Source organism: Schistocerca serialis, chromosome 11 (genome assembly GCF_023864345.2).
Source record: "Schistocerca serialis cubense isolate TAMUIC-IGC-003099 chromosome 11, iqSchSeri2.2, whole genome shotgun sequence".
NCBI classification, from domain to species: Eukaryota; Metazoa; Arthropoda; class Insecta; order Orthoptera; family Acrididae; genus Schistocerca; species Schistocerca serialis.
The window spans coordinates 138,563,276-138,582,020 of NC_064648.1; the positions used below are offsets into that span (position 1 = coordinate 138,563,276).

An 18,745-nucleotide genomic window follows, 5' to 3' on the forward strand; every position below is an offset into this window, starting at 1 on the left:
AAAACAATGCGCGGGAGATTCATGAGCACATCAATTTCAATATCTGACAATTTCTTATGGAAGTGTAAGTCCGATCTACAGGTACGTTGGTGCGGAGGCTGGAAACCTCAAAGGGGGCCAGCTCGGATGTGGCATGGCAGATTACATTATTCAGTTTATTTACCATTCGACAGAGTTTCTGGAAGTAATTTTTCTGGAAAGCGAAGTTGTCCTTAATTTTGTAATGTAAACAGATAGCCAGCTTGTGGTACGTACTATTTGCACTGACCACGATAGGACGTATCGGATGGAAGTTTTTGTGAACTTTGAATTGACTCGTTAGTCTGGGCGGCTTCGGTTTCATATTCAGGAGCCATTTCTTTAGAAACACTCCTATTAATTTATTAGTGTTCTGCAAACCTGTTCTTATCTCTTTATGTAACGCTTGAGTAGACTGATTCGATGGAAGTAATGCCATTTTGATCGGTTTCATATTCAGGAGCCATTTCTTTAGAAACACTCCTATTAATTTATTAGTGTTCTGCAAACCTGTTCTTATCTCTTTATGTAACGCTTGAGTAGACTGATTCGATGGAAGTAATGCCATTTTGATCGAAAAATGGCTGTTTTATCTATGTATTCCGCTTTGGAAGCTATAATTAACGAGTTTCCGTTATCGGCTTTCGTAATTAGGGCGCTATTGTTCTCCAGTTTACGATTAATACTTTTCACGGTTCTATAACGTAATGCTTTGAGCGACAGATCATTCATTTTCTAAGATATTACAGGATTAGCCAAACCGCGTTTGAACATTCTTTGGCGTTTTGGTACACTCCAAACCTAATTTAAGGCCTACTATGAAATTGTCTACCACGTGTGGTTCTTCAATCGCAGGTGCGATATTGAATTTCAGCGCTTTGGACAGTAACTGGGTCTTAGCTGTTGAAAACATTATAGAAGTTTTATTAATAACACGTTCAACAGAACGTGGGTGTGAAACCTGTATTATTGGAACATCCTTGTTGGTTACCTCTGGTAACACCCTTGGACAAATTTGACAGTTTTTTCGCATGCCTTGCAGCGATTCTTCTTTCTGTTTGGCAATGACATCAGTGGCCTGTGCCCAAAAATCATCTATTTGATAATTGGAAGACTTCGAATAGTGCATCAATATTTCAAGATACAACAAATAAGCTTTCTGGTTTAAGTAATCTTTCTTTGTATGCAATTCCACAACCACAATTCTGTTATTGAGGATCTGAGCTATGAATTTCTTTTTGGAAGTAGGCGATTTGTAATATTTTCCTACATAATTTCGAGTACTAGAATGGCCATTTCATTTATTAACAAGTGTAAACAGAATAACGTGACCCCAAAGTTTGTCAGCGGATATTCACTGTGGATCACTACACAAAAACTGTCAAGAGTTGACGCCATCGTTTTCTTTAGTCCTGTCTGAAATATTTCGGTCAAGTAAAGTCACGTTAATAAATCTTTGCGTGAGTTTATAAAAAACTGCACCGTTCATCATGTAATGAATATATTTTTAAAACACCTACATAAAAGAGGCTACAAAGACGGTAGTAATTCTCTTTTAGCCAATTTAGAGACTAACCGTCCATAGATATAATTTTCATGTTTTACGTCCATCTATGTGGTAACGATTATTTGCATATTTTTATGTAAATAAGTAAAAAAGAGGAAATAATTTGTACACGCGGGAAGTATAAAGAAATACGCAATACTAATTTCTGTAAGAGAAAAAGAAGAGAAACAGCTGTTTGAAACTGACAGATAAGGAGACAAAAATCCCTGACTTGCCGGTCGTCTCGTTTCCTTGGAGTTGGCAAAATTTACACGACGAAAGAAAGAAGGCATGGAAGGTCGGGGACATATTTTGATAAACAGTAAGGAGAGCGATATTTGCTATCAGCAGATTTGCCCAAGTATTAAGCATTTTAATCGTAAATAAACGAGAGACGGAATTATTCGTGAGTGGTAACGAAAATTCATTGTATCAGCTGTGCAACTCAGAGACAAGCCAAAGTCCTGCAGTGCTTTAGAGAGGGCGTTACTTCACCTACTGTAACTTGTAATCGCAGTTTTACGTAGGGAAAGGAACGACGCTTCAGTGATACTATAAATGAACTAAGGGTAGGTAGGGCGTGAATTACAAGTTAATGAACAGCAACACTGATAGCTCACCATACACTAGGTATTTACGCGTTAGCACTTGTGTATAAATTTCTCAGCATTATTTTGAAAGGAGAATAAAGCCATTGTGCAGTGGTTTTCCGTACTTGGATCTCCACATAACGAACTTCTACATCCAATTTTAGAATTCAAACACTTACACTCGACGTATTAACGATACCTGCGTCTTTGTATAAGTCAGTAACACGCGGAACTGCATCGGTTACGTGTACGTACATAATTAAATTGTGTACCACAGAGGAGTAATATGGGTTCAGTAGAAGTAGGCATATACTCATCATTTACGTACATTATCTTTCATTGCTTACGGAAAGATTCCCGACACTAAGGTACACAGTGTATGTACTGGGATTAAAGTCAGCACGTGAAGTGTAACCAAGCGTGTTCAGAAAGTACCAGATTCTGTGAATTAAAATTAGGCGCAGCAGTGATTAATTGTAAGGGCACGGAAGTACTTTGATGGTTAACATTTCGCACGTGTTCTTGGAGGCACATTTACGTGTACAGATATTACGTACGTTATTGAAGTAATTCGTAAATGCAATGTTGTCAACCAGACTGACTAAGAATTTAAAGACTTCTTGGCCTTGTGTAAAATGAGGAAGGGGATCGAGATCATGAGTTGAGCTGCTCAGCACCGTACTGGTGTAGAAACTAAAGACGACGGGTAAAAGGCGGAACAGGCTACCATCAACGATTCACTCGTTTCCAGAATTCGAATTTTTCCGAAGTATTAAGTGTACGAATATGATTGCATGCCATCACGAATTCAGCGCCTTGCCAAAATGCCGACAGGGCAAGACTTTTCGTGTGTTGGAACATGCGAGGTATTTCACCAAATGTGGCAGCTGCAAAAAACCGCGTAAGGGGTGGGGGTGGGGGGGGGGGCTGAACGAGATTTTTGTACGCAGTCCACACAAGTCAACAGCACGCAAATGCCGCGAACTCTGAACACCGCAGCAAAGTGTGTGGAAGACAGTGCGTCGGCGGTTACACTCCAAACCGTACCGTCTGGATCCCTTACAACAATTAAAAGCGGACTGTTACGGCCGGCGCCTTCAGATTTGCGCCACATTGCAGGGATCAATTGAGGATGGACATTTCGCCCCCACGCTGATATTCAGCGACAAAGCAACTAACACTTTTCTGAAAAAGTTTATCCCCGCAATGTGAGCGAGTGGAGTACTGAAAAACCTCGTGATTTCGACGCATGAAGGAGATTCGCCGAGGGTTAATAGGCGAAGCTGAATGGGCCGTTTTAATACTGTGAGACAACTGTGGCGGGTACATCTTATCTCGATATGTTGCAGTTTTGGTTGTTTCGACTACTCATTCCTTCAGGGAGCATCGATGTTTGTTGCTACCTAAACGACGAAATTTCGCATCGCTGGATTGGCCGTAGGCGGTTAACGCAAGTACTGATCAGCTTGCAGAAGCACTTAATGGATGTTTGAAAATCTGAAACTGGTCACGGGTTTGTGTAATTAAACTGTGTGTGTCGTAATTGCGGTTGTCTCCTATACTTTAGTCATAATGTTTATAATTGTACTACAGCCCTGTTTCTCTTAATGTTTATTTTCGAAAATCTAGCGATTAAAATAGGGTTTCATTGCACTGTGGCTGACTCAAATGAACTTGAAATATTAGCAGAAGGCCACTCGATCACTGATTACACAAAGTAGAGGCCATAATGGATGTTACCGGGAACTCGCGTCACACGTATGTTTGCACGATGATCTTCAGAGCCATTTTGTTTCTTTTTAGACCACTCGGCCAATGGGCTTGCGAAAATTTGAAAGGGCGCGAAACACAGGAACGTAACAGTGAGACGCAGTACGAAAAACAGACAAAAAACACCGTGGACGGGAGAGCGCGGTCTGTACTCGTCCGGAGAGTGTTGGCTGCCGCGGGGCGCCGTGCTCACGTGTCGGCTGGCCGGCCGGCTGCACAGGTGTAAACCTGCCCCCACACTAGGGACAAGCGGTGCCCAGCACTGAACCTGCCGATTCCAACTGTGCATCACCAAAACGGACATAGAACACTCTTCGAAAGCTAACATGCGTGAAATACGTGCCACACAAAAATTGTTACTGTAACATTCCATTTCTTTGGCTCCGCTGACTGACAACCACACTGTAACCTGACAACCTGTACCAGAACTCTGGCCAAGCAACGGATCACTATTCCACCACAACACTTTACAGAAAATAATATAGCAGCCACGCGTTCTGTTGTATCCGTGAGTGTGTGTGTGTGACGTCACGCAGCACACCATTACGCCACGGGTCAATGTCGACGGCCGCTATCAGCAGCTGCGAGCTGCTCCAGTTTAGGCAGCCGCCTGTACTGGAAATACGGGTACTTGCAGAGCCTTGATGCTTTGAGGAAAGTGAAACACACGAAGAAGTCTGAGAAAACTGCAGATTTTTTTCACTGATGAACTACTAAATGGTTTATGACCACATGGGCCACCAAGGCGACAGCGAAAATTTCACGAACCGTTTTTTTCTCCGTCTGAGACATTCAAGTACCGGGTGCTTGTAAGTAAAATGCAGCTACTGACCCAAGTCCACTGTGGTCTGAGTATGGTAAGGCAGCGAAATACTGTAGACATGCTAAAGCGTTAACGCGAAACCAGTTGGCGCCGGAGGAAATCAATTCCAATACCAGGTGCGAATCTGTCACTGTGCAACACCTCGCGGAAGTCTCCGGTGCTCACACTGAACAAGTTCTGCAAGTGGCGGTTAATAATATCGACATTCTGCCTTTCTCACTTGTTTGTCCCTTCCTGTCCACACTCCGTTCCCAATGCATTAGATATGCGAACATTTCTTTCGGGTGTAAATCGGTTCCGCAAGGGCGCATTAGCATACCAAGTTTCGCTGCCATACAGCAGTCACAGCCCACGATGGACCTCTGCGAGTGGCTCAACTTGAGACTACAAGCACACAGTGGTACAGCGAATGACGGACATTTGCCACGCTGGACATTTGCAACACTTGACTAGCTTGACTAGCGATCCCTCAGGTTAGGGACGCCCTTCCTCGTACTACTTCTGTCCGCTTTCGAACCGCTGTCTCCACATCTTACTCAATACAACCAGTACATAAGGGACCTCCTTCATCGACATCTTGGGGAAATACAGAGCTTCTTCTCCGAAATCGAAACATTTATAACTTTTGGGAAACGAAAGCAATACCGACGATTAAGTCAGATAGTGAGATAGAGACAGTCCATCCAAGGGAACAACAAGGACGGAAAGATGTAAAAGAGTGCGAATGTACGCTAATCATTTCTTTTTGATCGCTGCATTTGTGCCTACTTTAATTACTAAAACTGCATGCCCAAAAGACAATAAGGAAAGAAGAAATAGGTATGTGAAAGTTTGAAAAGAACGACATACTCCATATTAATTTACTCTCTAAAATCCGATATCTCTTGCGGCGAAACATTAGTTAATAAAGTGTAGCGGGACAATGTTCAAAACATGACTGAAAATACGCTACTAAATAGAGATAAGAACTTCTATGATTGACATGTCATCCAAAGTCTACGTACATTTTTAAAATGTTAGAGATAAGGAACTGTAGTAATACAGAATGCTATGCTTGTAACGTACGTTGTGCTACATTGTTTAGCTCTGGTATTTACAGTCAGAGACAAAACATCCTAGGTTTTGGAGGGAAAAACCGTAATTGTAATGATCTGCACTACAACAGAAACAAGAAGCACAACGTAAGGAAAAATAATGTAATGCCTGTTCCAACTCACAAGTGACATTGAAGCAGATAATTCCTGTGACAGTGTGGGCAGAGGTTATATTCGACTACCTGAATAAAGTAATAACTGGCTCCTTTTGCCGACCCCCGGACTCATATGGAACAGTTGCTGGACAGTTCAAAGAGAACTTGAGCCTCATCACAAATAGGTACGCTACTCATACAATTATAGTTGGTAGCGACTTCAATCTACCTTCCATATGTTGTCAAAAGTTCATTTTCAGAGCCTATACAAAACAACTTCTGTAATTGTTCTAAATGGTCTCTTTAAATTATTTTGAACAATTAGTTCACGAGACCATTCACATTGGAAATGGTTACGAAAACACACTTGACCTCTTAGCCACAAATAATCCTGAGCATCACGACGGATACAGGGATTAGTGAACACACAGTCGTAGCGAGGCTCAATTCCGTAAAAAAGAAATTCACCAAAACTAAACGAGAAATATATCTATTTATAGAAGCTGCTAAAAATTCGGTTGATTTCTTTCTAAGAGACACTCCGCAATCCTTCCAAACTAGGAAAGTTAAGACCACATGAGGCTTAAAGTTCAAAGAAATGTTATCAACAGCACTCTAGAGATTCGTACCAAATAAATTAATAAGAGACGGAACTGATACCCCATGGTACACAAAACGACAGAAAGCTGCCGCCGGAGCACCGAAAAAGGCAAGAACGCAAAATCTCCGAGATTGGCGAAGATTTACTGAGGCTCGAAATTTGGTGCGAATTTCAATGCGAGATACATTTAATAGTTTCCACAACGAAAGTCTCTCTAGAAATGTGGCGGAAAATCCAAAGAGATTCTGGTCCTGTGTTAATTAAACCAGCGGAAAGGCTCAGTAAGTAGCTTTACTACGCGGCGGGTGGGGGGGAGGGGGAGGCAAGGGACCCAACCCTTCGGAGCAGCTAAAATCGTGGCGAATGTCCGCACACCGGTACAGCACGGTTCCTGCTGCACGCAGGCTACCCTCAGCCACGTGTCAGGGCGATACTTCGCCACCGTCTCCACGTTGAGTCACGTTTACTGCCGGCCCAAGTATCATGTGAGACACCACAGTGAGAAATTTTATGCAGCTATCACATTTTGCTGGTGGACAGAACACCAAATGAATTGAAAGCACCCGGAAACATTGTACACATTCCCAAGTCACGAGTGACCTTACTCCCTTATTATTGGATATCTGTGTGTGAGCTAAAGAGCTGATTCCACACACTCGCGATTAAATGGCGGCCTTTTTAGGAAACTGTTTTGGCTGCCGCTACTGTTCATCCGTGAACGCCACAGTTTTCTACAATTCAGCAAATCTTATCTCGCTACACACGACACGTTTTGAACAGGTCTCTAATGCGGCGTGCATCAATTGCGTTGTGTATTTTGTGATAGGCGAGTATAAATACGAAAACCACCACACATAGTTCCGCGTCACGAAAGTGGGCATTTACAGCACTGATTCCGGGTTGCTTTTTGTACATAAAATTCGTGCAACTTTTATCAAATCATCCTGTCCCTCACGTGCGACGACAGTCACTTTTCCGTGACGTCACGCGTTCTTTGCTGGCAGTGGATGAGGGGAGCACACTGAACAGTCGTCTTGATCTACCTGTTTCCGGAGATAAAATTGTCAATTTTATGGTTTTGGTATTCAAATTTGCGTTTTACGACGATGTGCAGTCTACCTGATACACGACATTTCTGAACTTTTCAGGACGGGTGACTTACCATCAATAACGGGTAAGGCTTCTGTAACAGTATCTGGCTAAACGAAATAATGTTTACTGTAGGTTTCTGTCAAACATAATTAGCAAATGCCCCCACAAATATTATTTTGACGTGATTCAGCCCTCTGACGGAAACTAACAACAAGTCTACCTCGACTCTCGCAACTGTTGCACTGGAAATGGCACAAATTAAATCTAGGTTCTGCCGCCGTTAGTGCCTGCACATAGAAATCTACACTGCACTTTAATCGTGTCATTTGAACTTCAAATAAAGAAGCTGGTAAATGACGGCGTCAGAATCACCGACATCCATCCTTCCCTCACATAATACACGACTGAAGCCGCACACAACACGGCGCGCCTCACAGATCGCTGACGCGTTGCTTTGTCGACACACCGGGCTCTCTCATCAGGCAAATAGTAACACGAGAACAGCCCAACAAAGCGATGCAGCGTTGTAGAGTGCTAAAAAAATTTCATCAGCAAATCACAAACGAGGAGACGTGACAGAGCGATAAAAAATACGAAATGTTTATTTCGTGAAGTACAAACATTTCGATAAATTCTCAAGAATTCGCCAACTACTACGCAGATGGTCGCCTGTTTGTAATGAGGGTGTTGGGGAAAGCTACAGATTGCTCGTTGACCATAACCTTAATTCCAGAAAATTGTGAAAATACGGAAATGAACGCGAGTGCTGCGTCTCATCGCCACAAGCGTGTCGGGGTCACGCCACGAGTTGTGATTCGCGAATGGACTTCAGGATCCGCAACGCCCACGCACGAAACAGCTTCCTACGTCTGATTACTTTGCAGACGAGTTTACGTGTGTAACATGTGACGTTAAGCATGTAAGCGAGATAAAGTTTACAAACGGTTTGAAATTGTTCTGAATGTGTGTTCGAAAGCAAGTGCTCATTCTGAAATACTGGGTGAATACAATCTGGCTAATTTGCGCTCCTTTTTAAAGAAAAGCCCTTTTATCGCGCGTCTAAATTTTTGACACGTCATGTCTACTGAAGTGTGGGCCGTACGACGATGTAATTTTTGCAGATACCCTACAGGGTGTGGGGATACTGTCTGCAAACTGCGTCGCGAATAGCTAGCTACCGATAAACTACAACGATACGTCTGATGCCCAAGTTGACTCCATGAACAGCGACAACGTGGCCGGAGTAGGGGGGTAGCGGAAAAATCTCTCCAGTTTTTGTAGTCTTGCGTGCAGTTTCTTGGAAGTCGATAACTGCCCTCATTCTGAAATACTGCCTGACTAACGTCCGCGTATTTCAGCGCCCTTAGTCACGTTACCTCGCGACGCGCAATGTTTCCAACTTCGGTACTTCTCTTACTGCGTGACAACTGCAATTTGCGATTATACCTCTGAATGAGTACATCTTGACAACATTTTACATGTCTGAATTCGGCCACATTACGCGAAACATTAAAAAATAAATTTCTGCCACGCCTGCAAGGCGCTACACGCCTTGTCGCACTAAAACACGCTTACTACAAAGTTCAGCATTTCATGGTTTTCGTAAACTTGCGTCCTACGAACATTATCAAGAACGCGAGGTTTTCATTTTAAATGCCTGTTGTACGTGAATTCCGTGAAAATCTACACTGGCACACCGAAACACTAGCCGACTGAATGTGGCGTTATTTTCCATTCGTTCCACGTTATTCTCGCTCAAGTTTTCATAGACTGGAGCAAGGCCATAAGTAACGACCAACAAATCACTGAACACTTAAAACGGTAATTTAACACACTATTAGCCACCCCCTTTGTTCGTAGCGGTCGTAATTTTTCAAATTAAGACAAAGTATTAGACAAGAGCAGTAAGTGAGTTACGCGATAAAAACCACACAAAAGCGTGCAGAACATCCGCCGCTCCCATAAATTCCTGCCTTACCTTTCTGAGGTATTCCCGTGGAGACACAAGATACACAAGCTCTGTCTGGGCAGGCAGGACAACGTGGCACGCTGCTTCCCTCCAGGCTGCTGCGTCACAACTGGACCGCACAGACAGCCCGCTGCCCCACCCAGCGCTGACGTCACGGGTCGGCGTTGCCAGCTCGCGCGGCAGGCGAGGGAACGGCTGCAGCAGGGCGTCTACGTCTGTGTCGGCACTGCCGGACCGCCTGCGTCCCATCCACGCCACAGTCAGTTATCTCGAACCGCGCTATACAGCTGCCAACACACACACCCTTCGCCTGGCGCCCCAAAAACCGGATTTCGTCAACCGATTCTCCAGTACCGCTTTTGGTGAACGCAAAGATGGAACAAAGACGCTGCATGTTGGTCACGGGATGAGGAGAGGTGTGAACACAACATCTTCCGTCATCGTGCTGAGTGCCAGTGACTTACGAGCGAGCTTCGCTATTCGTATCGATCATTTGCTACTCCAGAAATGACGGACGAATGTGACAAGTTTTCGTTAAAGAACGTTACAGGGATATCAATGCTGATATCGTCGGTGCCTGGGCTCACGTACTACTTTAACTTCAAGTTACACTGAGGACGACACATTTACCCTCAACGTGTGGACCAACTGAAATCATTCTGTGATTTCGTTGATACCGGATACGGCAAAGTTCTAGGTAGTATTAAAACTAGATGGTTGTCATTGTTGCCAGGAGTTACGAAAGTTACTGAACCTTTGAAATCTTGTTTTCTATCTCAGAATAGGTGTCCCACGTTGCTGAAACAAATTTTCGAAAACCAACAGTCACTTCTTTGGCTTCATTTCACACAATGCCCATTGAAAATGTTTTTAAATTCAATCCAAAAGTAGGAAATAACCACGGTTTCAGCTTGCTTCAAGAAATAATCAATACCATTTTAATTAACTTGGAAAAGGAAGGTACTTTCACCCTGTCAAAATACGAGCCTTTTACCAATTCTAAGACACTTCGACACTTTTGTGACTTGTTTGGAAAAGTAGAGTTCTCCACTTCAACCTCGATATTTCATTGGAGAACACCAAAAAAAAAAAAAAAAAAATACTGTTTCTTGGGCTGAACTTTTAAATTTTCTGATATTTCTTAAGGCAGTAGACTCATGTGCAACATTTCAGACGAGATAGGATGCGTGAACAACATTGTATCCCAGAAACTTGAGGAATTGGAAAAAGCTAACTTGGAAACAGTTAAGAGACTGTGCGATATATTCCACACACTTAAAAGTACAGGTACTTCATGTAAAAATATAGACACGCTTGTGAGTTTTGCTCCTGCTGTACCAGACAAATATTGTTGTGGAAAGAATATTTTCAACTGTGAAGTCCCTTTGGAGGGTGGAATGTGTAGTGCTAGAACCACTTCATTCCCCACAGGTGTTAGTGTGTCTCATATTAGAGGCCAAAACCGAACTTAAAATTCTTTGTCAAGTACAGAGTAGAGTTGCTCTTATTCAGTAACTGTACTGCCTAATTATTGGATTTATAGTGAATTCTTGCAATGGGCCTTTGTCCTCAGAAGTTGACTGCCGAAAGTAGTTGCTCTCTGTCCCAGTGTACTTAAAAGCAGAACAAGCAAGCATTCTTCAAAACTATATAATGTATGGATGGTCAGTGTCTGCATCAAGTAAATCCTACCCCGTATTTAGCAGACTGGGTTCCACATTTGGAGGCTGCATTCGAGAGAGACGTACCATATGTTGAAGTTTAAGCACCATTTAATATTTTCGTGTGTTTTAATTCAGACATAAATGTCGAGTGGCTCTTTACATACCACCTCATAGAGCCACTCTGCTTCCTAGTCAAGCTCCCTCAAATCATTCAGTTCTTATCTTCCCTTAATAGCGATCAATCAATAAAATAGTAATATGTTGTCTTGTGTATCCAGTACGAGGATATTTCATTCCTTAGCTCATACAACAGCCTGACAGGTTGTGGTTTTCTCGGCTATTTTTCCAGTACATGAACGAATTTCAGCCACAAACTAAGTTTGTGTGTGTGGTGCGTGCTCAATTAAACGAAAACGAAAATAACCTCTCTTTGCCTGGTGGCTGTTGGTATTTGAGGTCAGGAACAGGTTTCATTCGGAACACCGACTTTGCCATTAAATCTGAATTTTGCGGAGAACAGGTAGCCTTCATAATGGCGAGACCCTTTTGCACAGGATTTCGGTCACCCCAGGGATCTTATGTTGATGCTGCGACATTGTTAGGGTGTACTAACACGTAAATTTTATTTTCTACAGATCTCTCACAATTTCTTCATTGTGGTTGATTAGCGTTGTTGCTTGCTTTATGAAACAGTGTCGTCTTTGATGCCTGTTTTGAATTTTGTGTGAAGTGTGTTTATGGTACTTTGGGAGCTTTCGTCGTAATCCTTTTCATTGGGGAGTTTTTTTAAGTGTAATTAATGCTCGTGTGACGATTTTGCGCTGGGAATTGCGTGTGAAGCTCATTTTCATTCTATCAGGTTGCTTGTGATGAATACTCTTGTTTAGCCAGTGTGATGAACTTAGTAAAAATTTAGCATGTTATTTAAGTGAATCTGTTTCAGATAGTGTTTTTTCTGTATAAGATTTTCATTTGCGTTTTTCGAAAATAATAACGTGTAGTCGCTCCAAAAGCAGTACGAGGAGAAAAGAAGAAAGGTGGTGAGGAGTCAGTAGACGAAATGCCCAAAAAAGAGACTGCGACGGTACAGAGACGTGTGGGAGATGGATGCTCCCCACTTTTAGCCACGAAAATGTGCAAAATGAAACAGTAGATTCCTCCGATGCGAGGCAAATGAGTGAGCCAGACTTCAGGGGTGCAGCGGAGATGTTTAGATTTAAAAGATGTGCACAGCCTGTTGTTTCGGGTCGAGTGCACAATTTACTAAGTGTGAGTGCGAGCGAGGCTGAAGCAACGATAAGTGAACAGAGGGCAGCAGAGCATGTAGCTCTGAGCAGAAACAGGGGTGAGAGTGTAACTGGTATGATACGCGAGTTGGGCTGAGAGTCACTGAATCAAAGGCAGTCTTGATTGAGGAGAGATCTATTTACGAAATTTCAATCTCCAACTTTCTCTCCCGAATGTGTAAATATTTTGTCGACACCCAACTACGTAGGAAGAAATGATCATGATAATAAGAGACATCAGAGATCGAACGGAAAGATTTAGGTGTTCTTTTTTCCCACGCGCCATTCGAGAGTGGAATGGTAGAGAAGTAGTATGAAAATGGTTCGATGAACCCTCTGCCCAGCACTTTAGTGTGAATTGCAGAGTAACCATATAGATTTATATGTAGATGTGATGAGTTTCATATTTATATGCTTTAGGTATTCAAACCAAACAAAGAAAATTACGCACCACGTGGAGTGTAGAACCACCGCCCGCCGGCACACACGATGGTCAGTCTACGACCCTGTCCATCACGCCACGCATACAGTTAACACTTCCCTTATTTCTGATACATGGTCCTACTCGAAAAGTCAAAAGCTGATTTTTGTCTGTAATCTTGTGAAGAACATTAACTACTTGTTTCTCGCCATTAACGGTGTTCCACGCGCGTGTTTCACTACGAAGCAGGAAGCAGTGTCGTCCATTTTCGCGGTACGTATGAACAGCGAGACAATCAGAACACACGTACTGGTTACAGAGACTGTGACTGTACACAATTTAAGATAAAAGTTACGTAGGTAAAGTACGATTAAGATAGACGTTGATGGCTGTTAATACGTCAGAATGTCTGAAAGGTTCTTCCACACTGACATAGTAATAAGCTACCGAACACTTAAGTTGGACCTACTTCCAAGAGCGGAGCACCACCAGTTTAGGAGAGCTACGGCTGCAGACCTGTCATCGCGCTTGCGTTTGTTTACATCTGGTTTGCTCTTATGATGAAGTACATGCTACATACGAACCCCGTAGCCACACCCTTTATTTCGCATTCACGTTCATTGTCCTACCCGTCTCACAGCCATACCACCTTACTCCACACCAACCTACCTCTCGCTGTGCTACGGAGTACTGAAAGCTTGTTCCCAACAAATAAGTAGGAGTCTCAGCCAGATATGTATTTTTCCTCATAGACTGAAATACTCTGTTGTTCAAAAACTGCGTAAAAATGAGGGGTCGACAGAAGCGTCCGATCCCACGCGTCGGCTTTGACCCGTGACGTAAGGGTGTTGTGTGTCACGTCACGACGGCGCGGAGTTTGGTTTGTGAGTGTGGCATGTTTGTAGATGTCATCGTGTTGTGGTTTGTTGTGCTCTCTGGTGGTATGTTCAGGGTTTTCGTTTGTGTGGTGTAATGGGCTCAGTTTGCTTTTGTTCATTATCCAGAATTGTTCGAGTGTCGGCTGTGTTTGTGGTGGAATTCGTTTCAGTGAGTTAACGATTTTGTGTGAAGGTTAATTTAGTGTTCGCTATACATCGTGTGGTAATTTTAGTAAAATTAATCGGTTGTTTTTGTTCAGGAATGGATATGACGGACAAAATTAACAGTGCGCAGGTCAAGGGAGGTGTTCGATCCCAATGTGTGACTGTGTATGTTGGTATTGGTATCGGGAGATGTTCTTGAGCTATATAGGCCAAGGAAAGGGTTTGATCCTAATTTATGGGATCGGGAGCTGCTGTTGTGCTATATAGGTCAAGGGAAGTGTCCGATTCCAGATCATATTGTGTTTAGTGGTATTTGGGGAGTTTTGTGATGTCTGTTTTTTTCGTCGTTTTGTGTTTTGTATGGGGGTGGGCGTCCAAATTAGTTTATATTTAGTTTGCCCCCACCCAAAAACACCCCATTTCCCGCACTTGTCCCGTTAGTGTCATTAGGCTTTTTGTGGAAAGTGTGTGTGTTTGTTTTTCGATGTATTTTCGTCCTCATAATGTGTACGTAACGACTTTATATGCGCCATATTGGAATCGTGGTTTATGGTCGTTTCCGCCATATTTGGGACGTCAAAGCAGATGGGCGGGATCGGACGCTTCCGTATTTCCAAAATGGGGATAGGTCTGATGCTAACAACTACCAGCCAGTCCCACTTCTGATAGCTTTATTCAAAAGTCTTGAAAAAGGAATGTATTCAAGAGTAGCATCACGTATCTGTAAAAATGAAGTACTAACCAAATGTCAATTTGGTTTTCAGAAAGGCTTTTCAAGAGAAAATGCTAGAAATATACTTTCACTAATCAAATATTAAATGCACTGAATAACCGAACATCACCCATTAGGATATTTTGTCACCTCTCAAAGGCTTTTGATGGTGTGAATCATGAATTTCTTCTACACAAGCTTAAGTATTGTTGCATGAGTGGGACAGTGCACAAATGGTTTAATTCATATTTAACTGGAAGAATGCAGAAGGCTGAAATTAGCACTACAGATTGTCTGCAAAAATGGTGTCCCAGACAGTTCAGTCTTGGGTCCCTTACTGTTCTCAATATATATTAATGACTCGCCACTCTATATTCATGAAGATGCAAAGCTAGTTCTTTTTGCTAATGATACAAGTACAGTAATCACAGTCAAGGAAATTGTAAATAATGTCTTTGACAAGATTATTAAGTGGTTCTCTGCAAATGGACACTCATTAAATTTTGAGAAAAAACAGTGTATGCAATTCTGTGCAGTAAATGGCGTAACACCATTGATAAATATAGGCTATGAACGCAAGTCTGTTGCTAAGGCAGGTTATTCAAAATTTCTGGATGTGTACACTGATGAGAAATTGAATTTGAAGAAACATCAATTATCTGCTCAAATGATTAGGTTGAGCTACTTATGCTACTGGGGTTATTGCAAAATATTGGTGACGACCATCATTAAATTAGCCTACTATGCCTATTTTCATTCACTGCTTACACATGGTATCGTATTTGGGGGCAATTCGTCACTAAGAGGAAAAGTATTCATAGCATCAGGCTAACAGCTGGAGCCCACCGAAGAACATCTTGTGGACATTTACTTAATGAACTTGAGATATTCACAGTACCTTCGATGTACATATATTCATTTATGACATTTGTCAATGACCCACCCAGTTCAAAAATAACAGCAAAGTGCATAGCTACAACACTAGAAGAAACGAAATCTTCACTACTCTGGATTACATCTCACGTTGTCACAAAAAGGTGTGAATTATGCTGCCACAAAAATATTTGGTCATTTGCCAAATAGCATTAAAAATCCGGCAGATATCTAAACAACATTTAAAAGAAAATAAAAGTATTCCTGAATGACAGCTCCTACTGAATAGATGAACCTTTAGACATGAAGTATTAACTATAAAAATATTTACTATTTTGTGTAAAGAAAACTTATGTTCAAGTGATACATCCCACATCATTACGAAATGTATTAATGCGCTATGCAACAAGGATCAATGTATGTATGTATCTACGGATGCAGACCAATTTGTCAACACAACCCATATTTCAGGGAGGTGGCTATCTTATCAGCCCCTCTTTGTGGAAGTTTGTCTACAACCACCTGCATTGCTATTTTTCATTTACTTCCACAAAAGACGATGAAATTACTCTTAACGTATTAATGTCAAGAGATCCGCTTGCTGTGATATAAACTGTGTATTCCTTTCTCTACGCAACAGCAACACACTTCATACTAGAGTTGTGGCGATTCGTGAATGAGTCGTTCATTTGAACGACTCTAAATAAAGAATCGTAAGAATCGAATCGTGATACGGACGAATCGTCGTTCAAAAGAATCGTAAGAACGATTGCGTGTTTCCGAGTCGTGACGATTCCAAGTTCCAACGATTCATCGATTCTTAGTACGCTATGCTTCGAAGGCAACTTCCGAATCATGCCGAGTCGTGCCGAATGGTTACGACCGCCAGATGGCAGTCAAGTGGAGGATGCGTGTGAAATGTGAATAAAGGAAGCAATTTTGCACTACATTTCGCACAAATCGACTCCTCTTTCCTGGCATACTGAAATAAAACAATAGATGCAATCAAATCAAACGTGACCTTTCATCAATTAAGGCATTACACGTATAAATCGAGAATCACACTTGTAACGTTATATGCATGTTTTCTCATAAATGAACTATTTCTGGCGTATCTTATCATGACACAGTTCGATTCTAACCCCATTGGCAATTTCAGACATGTCCTGCCACCTGTGAGTAAGATGTAGAACTTTTTGAATTCCGTAAGAATCGTGCCATCGCAGACTAGAATGAATCGTGAAAGAATCGTGAACGAATCGTAAGAATCGATTCTCAATGTGAGATTGAATCGTAGGAATCGAATCAGGAAAAAGAATTGTGTTGCTCAACTCTACTTCATACTGTAAGCAACTACAGACGTAACAATGCGTTCTTCTTAAAGCCGCAACAGTTGAATAATTCTTTGTCCTAATAAAGTATTACTCAGCAGCACCCGTTTGGTTTCAGTTTCTCCCAACTTATGTTTTGATGGACCAGTCCACAGGTGAACTGCCTGTTCATAGTGTCCAGCGTGTACGCTATGAACCGAAAGTACAGCTATGGACTGTTCCATCAAGAATATATATAACAGTTGAGTTCTGCAGTGCGATTTGTAACTGATACTCTGTATTTTGATATCGTTCTGAGCAATGACAAACATTTGTCAGAAAGGATTCTGAGGATGGCTGGTTTTACTGCAAAAATGTTTGAGTACTGGTCCTTTACGTGGGATACTGCTTCACTCGTCCAGATACCCCCTTATCAGAAAACCGACTACTTTTTTGGTAAGTGTACGGCACAGTCACTGCCTGGAGATGAACGATTATTAGAAGTGAAGACTAAGCCCCTAACGCCGGGAATTTTGACAACTTTTGTAGCAAGAGGATCAATTTTAGGTCAACATAAGAATTCATTAATTTCTCCACTTACACGTATAGAAGAAAGACGAAATGGAGGGTAACATTACCTGTCTTACTGACTACCCAACAGACTACCTTGTCACTAAAAACATTTCTCTAGAAAAGTGAAAGTATAGAAATTAAATGGAACAGTGTTGTGTACTAAAACACATTTGCGTGACTTAACGTGCTGACGATTGCTAATGCAGGACTGGGGGAAAGACGCTAACAAATTAGTTGTACTAAATTCGGCAGTTTTCGTGGAGCTGACTGCTTCGGGAAATACCGGATTCAATTCTCCACTATCGAACTGTCAAAATGCGTCTAGCTTGGTTTGATTTCAAGCCATTAGGAGTAGGATCAGACTGTCCCAAGGTCTACGCAGTATCCTGACGTAAAGTAATTGCTTAATTCCTCAAGAGTCGAAGTTGCCATAGCATCTTATCTACTTGCAGAAGCAGTGTTCCGTCATTATGTTCTGTTATTCCTAACACGCAGAATAATCAATTTATGGATCACATGTGTACAAATACGAACCTATATTTCGGGAAAAAAATTCAACAAAATGGCGCGAATACGAGTAGAAATCTCGTCCGAGCCTATGCTTTTCACTCATGCCTAAAGTCCGTAGAACAGCAGAATTAATAGGAATGTCGGTAGGACTTTAAAATATCAAGATTTGTAATACGAAATTCGTTAGTATTTTGAGAGCGTAATAAACGAACGCGGTTTGCTTTATACGCGATAGTCTCCATAGTGAACGTAAATGAAACCTTACAGCTACCGTGACTTTGCAGAAACAAACCAAAAGAAAACAAAGAAAATAATTCAATACTGTGGGAACGCATGAAAACAGTCGTCCTTACCTTATTAAGGGTGTGGGTGTAGCAGAAGAAATTCTCGGCGCAGAAACAGCAGCACGAAACGACAACGCAGAACGTCGCACTGGACACGACTCGCTACAAATGCGACAGACGCCTGAAGCTGCAGGGCTGTGGCACGCAGTCAGTGCTGCCAACGGCTGCGAGGCCGGCAGGTACCAACTGCAGTCCGCTACGGGGGCGTCACAGGGGACAGCGCTTCCAGGAACCCGCGCAGAACATGCGAATGTAATACCAAGACTGTCGCCCTAATTTTGTTATTGCAGATAAATTGAAAAAAATAAAGTAACATGTTTGTGAAACTAATTTTAAGGTAATTTAATTCAATTCTACGCTCTCTGTGACACTGCTGTGGCCACTGGAGTACCTCTCAGAAAATTATGCCCG

General features: G+C 42.1%; 1 protein-coding gene across 4 annotated transcripts in view; it reads right to left on the reverse strand.

The window, feature by feature from the left end:
• The window catches only part of LOC126426719 (ankyrin repeat domain-containing protein 54-like), a 69,979-nt gene extending 51,546 nt beyond the window's left edge, over nucleotides 1-18,433 (reverse strand). Inside the window, exon 1 of one of the 4 annotated variants that reach the window (XM_050088638.1) lies at nucleotides 18,344-18,433. The gene's annotated coding sequence lies outside the window, so the exon portion shown is untranslated. Of the gene's footprint in view, nucleotides 1-9,607; nucleotides 9,721-18,343 lie in introns of those variants that run through there. The other 3 variants (XM_050088640.1, XM_050088637.1, XM_050088639.1) reach the window with 3 other exon arrangements.
• Nucleotides 18,434-18,745: the final 312 nt, after the last annotated feature.